This window comes from Ipomoea nil, unplaced genomic scaffold (assembly GCF_001879475.1).
Source record: "Ipomoea nil cultivar Tokyo-kokei standard unplaced genomic scaffold, Asagao_1.1 scaffold1834, whole genome shotgun sequence".
Lineage (NCBI taxonomy): Eukaryota > Viridiplantae > Streptophyta > Magnoliopsida > Solanales > Convolvulaceae > Ipomoea > Ipomoea nil.
The window spans coordinates 1566244-1581404 of record NW_017618262.1 but is presented as its reverse complement, the minus strand read 5'-3'; the positions used below and the strand labels follow the sequence as shown (position 1 = coordinate 1581404).

At 32.6% G+C, this 15161-nt stretch overlaps 2 long non-coding RNA genes across 3 annotated transcripts; both read left to right on the top strand.

Moving 5' to 3' along the window:
* The first annotated feature begins 6091 nt into the window (after window positions 1-6091).
* Window positions 6092-14925, top strand: LOC109193178. The gene is made up of 3 exons (XR_002056216.1): window positions 6092-6113; window positions 6450-6470; window positions 14798-14925. It is a non-coding gene; the product is annotated as an uncharacterized LOC109193178 (long non-coding RNA).
* Window positions 6670-12728, top strand: LOC109193177. 2 transcript variants are annotated; one of them, XR_002056214.1, is made up of 3 exons: window positions 6670-6710; window positions 9885-9946; window positions 12709-12728. It is a non-coding gene; the product is annotated as an uncharacterized LOC109193177 (long non-coding RNA). The 2 variants fall into 2 exon arrangements; XR_002056215.1 differs by lacking the exon at window positions 12709-12728 and adding an exon at window positions 9998-10008.
* Window positions 14926-15161: the final 236 nt, after the last annotated feature.

The window sequence follows — 15161 nt, the reverse complement described above, 5'->3', positions numbered from 1 at the left end:
GTCTATTATTTTTTTAAAACTATATTGTAATTAAATATCAAAGTTATAATACATCTACGGACATATCTGTCCTCTACGGAGACTCGATCTCGATCCTATATTGGTTATGCATTAGATGCTTGCAGAGCTTATATGACTACATTTACTTATTGCTCAGTTAATTTTATTCCTAGATCGCATAATTATTTAGCGCATACTTTAGCTTCTGATGCTTTTAATTTTGATTTGCCTATGTACTGGGATGCTATCCCACTAGACTCAGTTGTATCTATAAATGCAACCACAATGGTTTCCTAAAAAAAAATTAAAAATCAAAGTTATAATACAAAATAATTATATATTTATTTACCAAGTATTTTATACAAATATAATAAATATTAAAATTTTGTTCAATACTTTCATGATAATATATTTCACAACACATGAAACATGTAGGAAAAAACTATCATGACCAAATATCAACAGACGATTGCAAGATAAAGAGTTCATAGTACAACTAAGATCGCAGTCATATACACATCAAGACAAATATAAAACTTCATATACCATAATCTCATTGCATGACGTTGCCTTATATGTTACCATCAATAACCTAATTTCACATGACACACTACTAATAAAAAAAAGTACTGAAGATTAAGAGAATGACAATGCTACTCAAAAGAGAACTAAGAACACTTAGACAAATTTAAACCATAAGTAATATTTATTTAGACTATCATTTTTATATTAGCGTTATTACAAAGTTGCAAACATTTATTTTAGTGACAATTATAATCAATCTCTAATATATTATCTTGCATTTAACAAATACAACATTCAATTACATATGTATAACATCTCTAATATAATATTGCATTGATAATTTGATATACTTTGAAGTATTTATTTAAAAATAATCATCAAGTATTATTTCATTCGTGCAATACATATAAGAAACTAGTATATGCAATAACTCCAAACTAAATAAAATAAATAAAGAGTAAATACCACCTATGGTCCCTCGAGTTTGGTGGCATCGCCATCAATGGTCCCTAACTTCCGTAATTACCATCCGTCATCCTCCGAGTTGTCAAAAGTTACCTTCTAGAGTCCTTCCGTTACTTCCTCCCGTCTCAGCCGTCAAAATGGAGGGTAATATTATCATTTGACTTATACGAAAAGAGTTAATACCAGCCAAGGTCCCTCGAGGTTGGTGGTTTGGTCATCTTTAGTCCCAAGTTTCCATATTCCATTATTTTCCTTCTTTCATATTCTCTTCTTCAAATGTATTATTATTACTATTATTTATAGTTATTATTAAATTCTTATTATTATTACTATTATTTAAAGTTATTATTGTTATTAAATTATTATTATTATTGTTATTGTTATTATTATATTACTAGTAATTCACCCGCGCGATGCACGGGAAAAAAATTATGTTATTATAAATATAAATAAAAAATAGAAAAATTAAAATATTTTAAATTATTTAATATAATAATACTTTTGAGCTTCCATTGGTCAAAGTATTTATTATTTTTATAGAATACAAAATTACAATTAAGATTAAAATTATAATTTTGTATCGTTAATATAATCTCTAATTATGTGCATATTCAAATAAACTTATAGAGAGAATTTACATAATTACATTGATTTATTCTTAATTGTATTTCATCTATATTATAATTTTCACAATACGAATAATAACTAAGATAATTACATTTGGAAAGCAAATTTCAAATTTTGTATGTGTAAATTTAAACTCTAATTGAACACATTTTTTATATGATTATATAATATATAGCTATTTTATTTTTCAAAAGTATATTTTTTATATGATTATATAATATATAGCTATTTTGTTTTTTAAATGTTGTGTGTTTTTTTTTTTAATAATAAAAGATGTTGTGATATTAAATGTAGCATTAATTATTTCCCAAACCATATAGCATTATTATATAAAGGATTAGCATTAAATTATTATTATTATTATTATTATTGTTATTATTATTATTATAATAATATTCATATTATTATTATTATTGTTATTGTTATTATTAAATTATTATTATTATTATTAATATTATTTATTGTTATTATTATTATTATTAAATTCTTATTATTATTACTATTATTTTATTGTTATTATTATTATTATTAAATTATTAAATTATTATTATTGTTGTTGTTGTTGTAGAAATGTGCAAATGCTATATAGGATGAGTGTATGTAATAAAATCAGAAAATTAGAGAAATAAAAATCAGAAAATTAGAGAAATAAAAATCTGGAGGAATGGAAAAATGGAAAACTGAAAAAATGGAGAAGAAAAACTGGAAAAATGGAGAAAGAAAACTGGAGAAATGGAGAAATAAAAAACTGGAAATGGAAAAACAGATAAATGAAGTAAACGACCCTTATACATTTGTAAATTTTCTTTAATATTGTATAGGAGAAGAGGGAGTTCGAGTTGGAAGTTGAGAAACCACCCACTTTCTTTAATATTGTTTAGCCAAGTTTGGGACTAAAATGGCCAAACCACCAATAATAATAATAATAATTTAATAATAACAATAACAATAAAAATAATAATAATAATAATATGAATATGAATATTATAATAATAATAATAATAACAACAACAATAATAATAATAGTAATAATTTAATGCTAATAATATAATAGTAACAATAACAATAATAATAATAATTTAATAATAACAATAATAACTTTAAATAATAGTAATATAATAAGAATTTAATAATAACTATAAATAATAGTAATAATAATACATTTGAAGAAGAGAATATGACAGAAGGAAAATAATGGAATATGGAAATTTGGGACTAAAGATGGCCAAACCACCAAACTCGAGGGACCTTGGCTGGTATTAACTCTTTTCGTATAAGTCAAATGACAATATTACCCTCAATTTTGACGGCTGAGACGGGAGGAAGTAACGGAAGGACTCTAGAAGGTAACTTTTGACAACTCGGAGGATGACGGATGGTAATTACGGAAGTTAGGGACCATTGATGGCGATGCCATCAAACTCGAGGGACCATAGGTGGTATTTACTCAATAAATAAATAACTTTGATTAATTTTTTTGTTGACCTATAGGTTAGTCAGAGCTCAAAGTTTTATCGTTTGGCTCAATTCTAAAAAAAAAAAAGAAAAATCTTTCTCAAAAAATGGACTATGAATCTTCAGTAGTTTTAATATTTATTGATTGATATAGTGTGATTTGACCAAACTAAATAAATTGTGAACATAAAAACTTATTAATTTTGTTAGATTATGGGTCAAACATGACCTATATTTTTTTATTTTGTTTTTGTTTTTGTTATTTTACTCGAAATATTCCTATTATAATAAACTAGTATTGTCCCGTGCGATGCACGACTACCTATTAAAGATTTATTTATAATGTTATAATAGATAAAAAGGATGTTTTTATTTATTAGCTGTCAACTATAATAATGGTATTTGAAATACAAACAAAGAAAATATGAATCACATATAATTTAAATTTTGAGAATAATAAATTGACATTATATTAATTTTGTTAGATTATGGGTCAAACATGACCTATATTTGTTATTTTGTTTTTGTTTTTGTTGTTTTACCTTAAATGTTCCTATTATATAATAAATAAATGAAAGAAACTGAAAAAGAAAGGAAATTATGTTTTAAAAGAAAAAATGGGCTATTGGAATTTTTTTTAGTATGACTCAAAAAAAAAAATCCAATAAATAAATATTAAATTCCCTAACGGGGATGGAGCCAGATATTTTTCAGCGATTCAAAATGTTAAAAAAAAAAAAAGGGAACGACTTTATTTATTTTTATTTAAGATTTCAAATAGCACAATTTTTTTTGCCCGTTGGAGTTTAGGGTTTCCTACTTTCCTATTTCTAAGCAGTTCAGAATTCAATTTCACTGTTTTTTTTTTTTTTCGGCGTTCTCTCCGGCTCCACAAAATTCTCTCCGTCTCAAATACTCTCCCAATCTCCTGCGCAATCCGCCTTCCGCCGGAAACGCGACGTCGAATTTCAGGTTAATGCCGGCCCCCTAAAGTAGGATTGGAGGTTAAAAAAGTTGCAGCCATGAAGCTATGATTGGGAGAGGCAGTGGAGTCACTGGTTAATGCCGGCAAAATTTGTTTGCCCTTGGAGTTTAGGGTTTCCTACTTCCAAGCAGTTTAAATTTCCTATTTCTTTGTTTTTTCGGCGTTCTCTCCCACCCCTCAAAATTCTCTCCGTCTCAAACACTCTCTCCCGCGCCAATCCACCTTCCGCCGGAAACGGGCACCGGAGGACGTCGTATTTCAGGTTAATGCCGGCCCCCCTAAAGTAGGATTTGGAGAGTAAAAAAGTTGCAGCCATGAAGCTATGATCGGGGGAGGCAGAGTCACTGATTTATTCCATTGTAAGTTGCTATCTCTTGTGTAGTTATCTTTCTGAGACAAATGAATGCATTTGCGAAAAAAAAAACTCAACAAAGATAAGGGATAAAAAGAAATTGGACTATTAAAAGATAAAGCCATAAACTACCCACCTTCTGACTGGTAAATAATTGATGAATTTGCCCAAGATATTATCTATACACTGTTCCTTATCTTGATTAACTCATTCTTGATTTGTATTCTCTTACAAATTTATTTATATTGTCATAATACATCATGATAGGGTTATAGTGCAGTTTTACAGTTTTACTAACCTGAGAATTCAAGTATTGTAGGTCTGTTCTTGATCACTGCTTGTTACAGGGGTTTAAAATCTAGGCCAGGAGGTTGAACACTATTAGTATAAGAAGTTAGGTCAGCAATCATTCAACCAACCATCAACCATCACCCATCACATCGGTTTCGTCAATGCTTTTCAACATGTTGCTCCCCACTTTTACGGTATAAATAGAATACTCCACTAGCTTATTTGGGATTTCAATTTCAATTTTCTAACATTGTACCGATTAGAACAGAGTATCCCTAGCTCCAGGATATTCACATCAAGCATTGCCTGAAATAAGGAAAGGTTGAGAAGAATTGGAGAAAGAAGGTAAATGTTGTGGTTTCTTATCTCCCTTTATAAGTTATTATTTTTCTGTGTGTTTTGGGCTGGGAAGAAGGGGCAGTGGAATAAGTCACTTAAAGAGGTGTTTTCTTCAATCCAGTTGATTGTATATTTGTATATGATGTTATATCTTATATAATTGATAAGGTTGAACTGAAGGCTAAGTGGGTGGTAGAAAATAATGAGCTTGAAGAATTAAACAGTGAAACTGATAAGCAATTATCAAGTAAATGACCTTCTCTCATTAATCCTCTTTGATTAATGAATTTGAACCATTCTTTTTTTTTTTTTAGTAGTATATTCTACATATTTTTAATTTTTATTGTAAGTTCAATATACTATTTTGTTTTATATTTTAAAATAACTTTTATTTTTTATTTTTAATTTTTTTGAGTATTTAATTCTATTATTTCCTAGGAGTATTTCTGTGTTTGTTTTTTTCCTTATTTTTATTGTTTATAGGTGTTCATTTTCATTTTAAACTAGTTATTGTCTGTCTTTTTTTTTTTTTTTTTTACATTTATTATTATTATTATTATTATTATTATTATTATATTTATATTTATAGCTTTCATCCATTTTTAGGGTTCATTTCGTTTCAATACTTTTTTTTAGCTGTTCTTTTTATTTTTAACTTTATTATAGTTTTCATTCATAATAAGGGACTTTCTGTCCCTACCTTCAGGAGAAGATTACCAAATGAGTTTTGTCCTCCGACTTTCTCCCGGGAATTTAAAATTTATTTATTTTTATAATTTCCAATAGCACTTTTTTTTTTTTTTTTTTTTTTTTTTTTTTTTTTTTTTTTTGGCTGTTGGAGTTTATGGTTAACTTCCTATTTCCAAGCAGTTTGGGTTTCCTATTTCTTTGTTTTCCAGTGTTCTCTCCATCTCAAACACTATTTCCCGCCAATCCGCCTTTCGCCGGAAATGGGCACCGGAGGCGTCGAATTTCAGGTTTAATGCTGGCACCCTAAAGTAGGTTTTTGAGGGTAAAAAAGTTGCAGCCATGAATCTATGATTGGGGGAGGCAGAGTCACTGGTTTATTCCATTGTGAGTTGCTCTCTCTTGCGTGGTTATGTTTCAGAGACGAATGAATGCATTTGTTGAAAAAAAAACTCAAGAAAGAGGAAAAGGGAAAAGGTAAAGTGGACTCATTAAAAGTAAAGCCATAAACTACAGTGTAAAGAAAGAAATTTACCCACCTTCTGATTGTTAAAATAATTGATGAATTGGCCCAAGAGATTGCCTGTACACTGTTCCTTATAATGATTAACTTATTCTCTATTTGTATTCTTTTACAAATTTATTTATTTTGTCATAATACTTCGTGATAGGGTTATAGTGCATTTCTACAGTTTTACTAACCCGAGAATTCAAGTGTTGTAGGTTTGTTCTTGATCACTTCTTGTCACAGGGGTTTAAAATCTAGGCAAGGAGGTTGAACACTGTTAGTGTAAGAAGTTAGATCCATCATTCAACCAACCATCACATTAGCGACCACCACGTAACAGGGCTGACCAGAGCACCCAGCCACAAGCACCAGATCGGCTCTGTCAATGCTTTTCAACATGATGCTCCCCACTTTTCTGGTATAAATAGATTACTCCACTAGCTTATTAGGGACCTCAATTTCATTTATCTAACATTGTACAGACTAGAACATAGTATCCCTAGCTCGAGGATATTCACATTAAGCATTGTCTGGTTTATTCCATTGTGAGTTGCTCTCTCTTTGTGGTTATGTTTCAGAAACGAATGAGAATGCATTTGCTGAAAAGAAGCTCAACAAAGAGGAAAAGGGAAAAGGTAAAGTGGACTCACTAAAAGATAAGGCCATAAACTACAGTGTAAAGACAGAAATTACACACCTTCTGATTGGTAAAATACTTGACGAATTTGCCCAAGAGATTGCCTATACACTGTCCCTCATCATGATTAACTTATTCTCGCTTTGTATTCTCTTACAAATTTATTTATTTTGTCATAGTACTTCGTGATAGGGTTATAGTGCAGTTTTACAGTTTTACTAACCCGAGAATTCAAGTATTGTAGGTCGGTTCTCGATCACTTCTGGTTTCAGGGGTTTAAAATCGAGGCGTTGAGGTTGAACACTATTAGTGTAAGAAGTTAGATTCACAATCATTCAACCAACCATCACATTAGCAACCACCACAAGCACCCAGCAACAAGGCACCACATCGGCTCTGTCAATGCTTTTCAACATGTTGCTCCCCACTTTTCCGGTATAAATAGAATATTCAAGTAGCTTATTAGGGATTTCAATTTTAATTATCTAACATTGTACCAACTAAAACAGAGTATCACTAGGTCGAGGATATTCACATCAATTCTTGCCTGGATAAGGAAATGTTGAGAAGGATTGGAGTAAGCAGGTAAATGTTGTGGTTTCTTTTTCTCCCTTTATAAGTTATTATTTTTCTGTGTTTATTTTGTTTTTGGCTGAGAAGATGGGGCAGTGGAATAGGTCACTTAAAGAGGTGTTTTCTTCAATCCATTTGATTGTTTACTTGTATATAAAAAAGTTGCATCCATGAAGTTATGATTGGGGGAGGTAGAGTCACTGGTTTATTCCATTTTGAGTTTCTCTCACTTGTGTGGTTATGTTTCAGTGACGAATGAATGTATTTGCTGAAAAAAGCTCAACAAAGAGGAAAAGACAAAAGGTAAAATGGACTCGTTAAAATATAAAGCCATAAACTACAGTGTGAAGAAAGAAATTACCGACCTTCGTACTGGTAAAATAATTGATGAATTGTCCCAAGAGATTGCCTATACACTGTTCCTCATCATGATTAACTTATTCTCTATTTGTATTCTCTTACAAATTTATTTATTTGGTCATAATACTTCGTGATAGGGTTATAATGCACTTTTACAGTTTTTCTAACCTGAGAATTCAAGTATTGTAGGTCTGTTCTTGATCACTTCTTGTCACAGGGGTTTGAAATCTAGGCAAGGAGGTTGAACACTGTTAGTGTAAGAAGTTAGATCTGCCATCATTCTACCAACCATCACATTAGCAACCACCACAAGCACCCAGCAACAAGGCACCACATCGGCTCTGTCAATGCTTTTCAACATGTTGCTCCCCACATTTCTGGTATAAATAGATTACTTCACTAGCTTATTGAATTTCATTTATCTAACATTGTACTGACTAGAACATAGTATCCCTTGCTCGAAGTTATTTATGTCAAGCATTGTCTGGAATAAGGAAAGGTTGAGAAGGATTGGAGTAAGCAGGTAAATGTTGTGGTTTCTTATCTTCCTTTATAAGTTATTATTTTTGTGTTTATTTTGTTTTGGGCTGGGAAGAAGGGGCAGTGATCCGGTCACTTAAAGTGGTGGTTTCTTCTATCCATTTGATTGTATACTTGTATATAAAAAAGTTGCAGCCATGAAGTTATGACTGGGGGAGGCAGAGTCACTGGTTTTTTCCATTGTAAGTTGCTCTCTCTTTGTGGTTATGTTTCAGAAACGAATGAGAATGCATTTGCTGAAAAAAAGCTCAACAAACAGGAAAAGGGAAAAGGTAAAGTGGACTCATTAAAAGATAAAGCCAGAAACTACAGTGTAAAGAAAGAAATTACCCACCTTCTGATTGTTAAAATAATTGATGAATTTTCCCAAGAGATTGTCTGTACAGTGTACACTGTTCCTTATCATGATTAACTTATTCTCTATTTGTATTCTCTTACAAATTTATTTATTTTGTCATAATACTTCGTGATAGGGTTATAGTGCATTTCTACAGTTTTACTAACCCGAGAATTCAAGTGTTGTAGGTTTGTTCTTGATCACTTCTTGTCACAGGGGTTTAAAATCTAGGCAAGGAGGTTGAACACTGTTAGTGTAAGAAGTTAGATCCATCATTCAACCAACCATCACATTAGCGACCACCACGTAACAGGGCTGACCAGAGCACCCAGCCACAAGCACCAGATCGGCTCTGTCAATGCTTTTCAACATGATGCTCCCCACTTTTCAGGTATAAATAGATTACAACACTAGCTTATTAGGGATTTCAATTTCATTTATCTAACATTGTACAGACTAGAACATAGTATCCCTAGATCGAGGATATTCACATTAAGCATTGTCTGGTTTATTCCATTGTAAGTTGCTCTCTCTTTGTGGTTATGTTTCAGAAACGAATGAGAATGCATTTGCCGAAAAAAAGAAAAGGGACGTCGGATTTCAGTTTAATGCCGGTCCCCTAACGTAGGATTTGGAGAGTAAAAAAGTTGCAGCCATGAAGCTATGATTGGGGGAGGCAGAGTCACTGATTTATTCCATTGTAAGTTGCTCTCTCTTGTGTAGTTATCTTTCTGAGACAAATGAATGCATTTGTGGAAAAAAAAAACTCAACAAAGATAAGGGATACACTGTTCCTTATCTTGATTAACTTATTCTTGATTTGTATTCTCTTACAAATTTATTTATATTGTCATAATACATCATGATAGGGTTATAGTGCAGTTTTACAGTTTTACAGTTTTACTAACCTGAGAATTCAAGTATTGTAGGTCTGTTCTTGATCACTTCTTGTTACAGGGGTTTAAAATCTAGGCAAGGAGGTTGAACACTATTAGTTTAAGAAGTTAGATCAGCAATCATTCAACCAACCATCACATTGGTTTCGTCAATGCTTTTCAACATGTTGCTCCCCACTTTTACTGTATAAATAGAATACTCCACTAGCTTATTTGGGATTTCAATTTCAATTTTCTAACATTGTACCGATTAGAACAGAGTATCCCTAGCTCCTGGATATTCACATCAAGCATTGCCTGAAATAAGGAAAGGTTGAGAAGGATTGGAGAAAGAAGGTAAATGTTGTGGTTTCTTATCTCCCTTTATAAGTTATTCTTTTTCTGTGTGTTTTGGGCTGGGAAGAAGGGGCAGTGGAATAGGTCACTTAAAGAGTATATTTGTATATGATGTTATGCCTTATATAATTGATAAGGTTGAACTGAAGGCTAAGTGGGTGGTAGAAAATAATGAGCTTGAAGAATTAAACAGTGAAACTGATAAGCAATTAACAAGTAAATGACCTTCTCTCATTAATCCTCTTTGATTAATGAATTTGAACCATTCTTTCTTTTTTTTTTAGTAGTATACTCTACATATTTTTAAGGAAAGGTTGAGAAGGATTGGAGAAAAAAGGTAAATGTTGTGGTTTCTTATCTCCCTTTATAAGTTATTATTTTTCTGTGTGTTTTGGGCTGGGAAGAAGGGGCAGTGGAATAGGTCACTTAAAGAGTATATTTGTATATGATATGCCTTATATAATTGATATGGTTGAACTGAAGGCTAAGTGGGTGGGTAGAAAATAATGAGCTTGAAGAATTAAACAGTGAAACTGATAAGCAATTAACAAGTAAATGACCTTCTCTCATTAATCCTCTTTGATTAATGAATTTGAACCATTCTTTTTTTCTTTTAGTAGTATACTCTACATATTTTTAATTTTTATTGTAAGTTCAATATACTATTTTGTTTTATATTTTAAAATAACTTTTATTTTTTATTTAAAATTTTTTTGAGTATTTAATTCTATTTTTTCCTAGGAGTATTTCGGTGTTTGTTGTTTTTCCTTATTTTTATTGTTTATAGGTGTTCATTTTCATTTTAAACTAGTTATTATATGTCTTTTTTTATATTTATTATTATTATTATTATTATTATTTTTATTATTACTATTACTATTATATTTATATTTATATTTATAGCTTTCATCCATTTTTAGGGTTCATTTCGTTTCAATACTTTTTTTTTAGCTGTTCTTTTTATTTTTAACTTTATTATAGTTTTCATTCATCATAAGGGACTTTCTGTCCCTACCTTCAGGAGAAGAATACCAAATGAGTTTTGTCCTCTGACTTTCTCCCGGGAATTTAAAATTTATTTATTTATTTATTTTTATAATTTCCAATAGCACATTTTTTTCTTTTTTTTTTGGCCGTTGGAGTTTATGGTTAGCTTCCTATTTCCAAGCAGTTTGGGTTTCCTATTTCTTTGTTTTCCAGTGTTCTCTCCATCTCAAACACTATTTCCCGCCAATCCGCCTTTCGCCGGAAATGGGCACCGGAGGACATCGAATTTCAGGTTTAATGCTGGCACCCTAAAGTAGGTTTTTGAGGGTAAAAAAGTTGCAGCCATGAAACTATGATTGGGGGAGGCAGAGTCAATGGTTTATTCCATTGTGAGTTGCTCTCTCTTGCGTGGTTATGTTTCAGAGACGAATGAATGCATTTGCTGAAAAAAAACTCAAGAAAGAGGAAAAGGGAAAAAGGTAAAGTGGACTCATTAAAAGATAAAGCCATAAACTACGGTGTAAAGAAAGAAATTACCCACCTTCTGATTGTTAAAATAATTGATGAATTGGCCCACGAGATTGCCTGTACACTGTTCCTTATCATGATTAACTTATTCTCTATTTGTATTCTCTTACAAATTTATTTATTTTGTCATAATACTTCGTGATAGGGTTATAGTGCATTTCTACAGTTTTACTAACCCGAGAATTCAAGTGTTGTAGGTTTGTTGTTGATTACTTCTTGTCACAGGGCTTTAAAATCTAGGCAAGGAGGTTGAACACTGTTAGTGTAAGAAGTTAGATCCATCATTCAACTAGCGACCACCACGTAACGGGGCTGACTAGAGCACCCAGCCACAATCACCAGATCGGCTCTGTCAATGCTTTTCAACATGATGCTCCCCCTTTTCTGGTATAAATAGATTACTCCACTAGCTTATTAGGGATTTCAATTTCATTTATCTAACATTGTACAGACTAGAAAATAGTATCCCTAGCTCGAGGATAGTCACATCAAGCATTGTCTGGTTTATTCCATTGTGAGTTGCTCTCTCTTTGTGGTTATGTTTCAGAAACGAATGAGAATGCATTTGCTGAAAAAAAGCTCAACAAAGAGGAAAAGGGAAAAGGTAAAGTGGACTCACTAAAAGATAAAGCCATAAACTACAGTGTAAAGACAGAAATTACACACCTTCTGATTGGTAAAATAATTGACGAATTTGCCCAAGAGATTGCCTATACACTGTCCCTCATCATGATTAACTTATTCTCGCTTTGTATTCTCTTACAAATTTATTTATTTTGTCATAGTACTTCGTGATAGGTAGGGTTATAGTGCAGTTTTACAGTTTTTCTAACCCGAGAATTCCAGTATTGTAGGTCTGTTCTCGATCACGTCTTGTCACAGGGGTTTGAAATCTAGGCAAGGAGGTTGAACACTGTTAGTGTAAGAAGTTAGATCTGCCATCATTCTACCGACCATCACATTAGCAACCACCACAAGCACCCAGCAACAAGGCACCACATCGGCTCTGTCAATGCTTTTCAACATGTTGCTCCCCACATTTCTGGTATAAATAGAGTACTCCACTAGCTTATTGAATTTCATTTATCTAACATTGTACTGACTAGAACATAGTATCCCTTGCTCGAGGTTATTCATGTCAAGCATTGTCTGGAATAAGGAAAGGTTGAGAAGGATTGGAGTAAGCAGGTAAATGTTGTGGTTTTTCTTATCTTCCTTTTATAAGTTATTATTTTTGTGTTTATTTTGTTTTGGGCTGGGAAGAAGGGGCAGTGGGATAGGTCACTTAAAGAGGTGGTTTCTTCAATCCATTTGATTGTATACTTGTATATAAAAAAGTTGCAGCCATGAAGCTATGATTGGGGGAGGCAGAGTCACTGGTTTATTCCATTGTAAGTTGCTCTCTCTTTGTGGTTATGTTTCAGAAACGAATGAGAATGCATTTGCTGAAAAAAAGCTCAACAAACAGGAAACGGGAAAAGGTAAAGTGGACTCACTTAAATATAAAGCCATAAACTACAGTGTAAAGACAGAAATTACACACCTTCTGACTGGTAAAATAATTGATGAATTTGCCCAAGAGATTGCCTTATACACTGTCCTTCATCATGATTATTCTCGCTGTATTCTCTTACAAATTTATTTATTTTGTCATAATACTTCGTGTGATAGGGTTGTAGTGCAGTTTTACAGTTTTACTAACCCGAAAATTCCAGTATTGTAGGTCTGTTCTCGATCACTTCTGGTTTCAGGGTTTAAAATCTAGGCGATGAGGTTGAACACTATTAGTGTAAGAAGTTAGATCCACAATCATTTAACCAACCGTCACATTAGCAACCACCACAAGCACCCAGCAACAAGGCACCACATCGGCTCTGTCAATGCTTTTCAACATGTTGCTCCCCACTTTTCCGGTATAAATAGAATATTCAAGTAGCTTATTAGGGATTTCAATTTTAATTATCTAACATTGTACCAACTAAAACAGAGTATCACTAGCTCGAGGATATTCACATCAATTCTTGCCTGGATAAGGAAATGTTGAGAAGGATTGGAGTAAGCAGGTAAATGTTGTGGTTTCTTATCCGCAGTGGAATAGGTCACTTACAGAGGTGTTTTCTTCAATCCATTTGATTGTTTACTTGTATATATTAAAGTTGCAGCCATGAAGCTATGACTGGGGGAGGCAGAGTCACTGGTTTATTCCATTTTGAGTTGCTCTTTCTTGTGTGGTTATGTTTCAGTGACGAATGAATGCAGTTGCTGAAAAAAAGCTCAACAAAGAGGAAAAGACAAAAAGGTAAAGTGGACTCATTAAAACATAAGCAATAAACTACAGTGTGAAGAAAGAAATTACCCACCTTCTTACTGGTAAAATAATTGATGAATTGTCCCAAGAGATTGCCTATACACTGTTCCTCATCATGATTAACTTATTCTTTATTTGTATTCTCTTACAAATTTATTTATTTGGTCATAATACTTCGTGATAGGGTTATAATGCACTTTTACAGTTTTTCTAACCTGAGAATTCAAGTATTGTAGGTCTGTTCTTGATCACTTCTTGTCACAGGGGTTTGAAATCTAGGCAAGGAGGTTGAACATTGTTAGTGTAAGAAGTTAGATCTGCCATCATTCAACCAACCATCACATTAGCAACCACCACGTAATGGGGCTGACCTAAGCACACCCAGCCACAAGCACCACATCGGCTCTGTCAATGCTTTTTACATGTTGCTCCCCACTTTTCTGGTATAAATAGATTACCCCACTATAGCTTATTAGGGCTTTGAATTTAGTTTATCTAACATTGTACTGAGTAGAAGATAGTATCCATTGCTCGAGGTTATTCATGTCAAGCATTGTCTGGAATAAGGAAAGTCACATCGGGGTTCTGTCAATGCTTTTCAACATTTTGCTCCCCACTTTTCTGGTATAAACAGATTACTCCACTAGCTTATTAGGGGTTTGAATTTCATTTATCTAACATTGTACTTACTAGAACATAGGTATCCCTTGCTCAAGGTTATTCATGTCAAGCATTGTCTGGAATATGGAAAGGTTGAGAAGGATTGGAGTAAGCAGGTAAATGTTGTGGTTTCTTATCTTCCTTTATAAGTTATTATTTTTCTGTGTTTATTTTGTTTTGGGCTGTTAAGATGGGGCAGTGGAATTGGTCTATAGAGGTGTTTTCTTCAATCCAGTTGATTGTATATTTGTATATGATGTTATGCTTTGTATAAATAGGTCCCTCAGAGATTGTATAATCTTTTCTAGTTAGTATAAGAAGTTAGATCCGCCATCTTCAACCAACCACATCATATTAGCAATCACCACTGAACGGGGCTGAACTGAGCACCCAGCCAGAAGCACAGAGGTTTAATATCTAGGCAAGGAGGTTGAACACTGTTAGTGTAAGAAGTTAGATCCGCCATCATTCAACCAACCATCACATTAGCACCCAGCACCACACCAGTTCTGTCAATGCTTTTCAACATGTTGCTACCCTATTTTCTGGTTTAAATAAAATACTCCACTAACTTATTAGGGATTTCAATTTCATTTATCTCATATTGCACCAACTAGAACAAAGTGTCCCTAGCTCGAGGTTGAGAAGGATTGGAGTAAGCAGGTAAAGGTTGTGGTTTCTTATCTCGCTTTATAAGTTTGTTATTATTTTTCTGTGTTTGTTTTGTTTTGGGCTGGGAAAGAAGGGACAGTGGAATAGGTCACT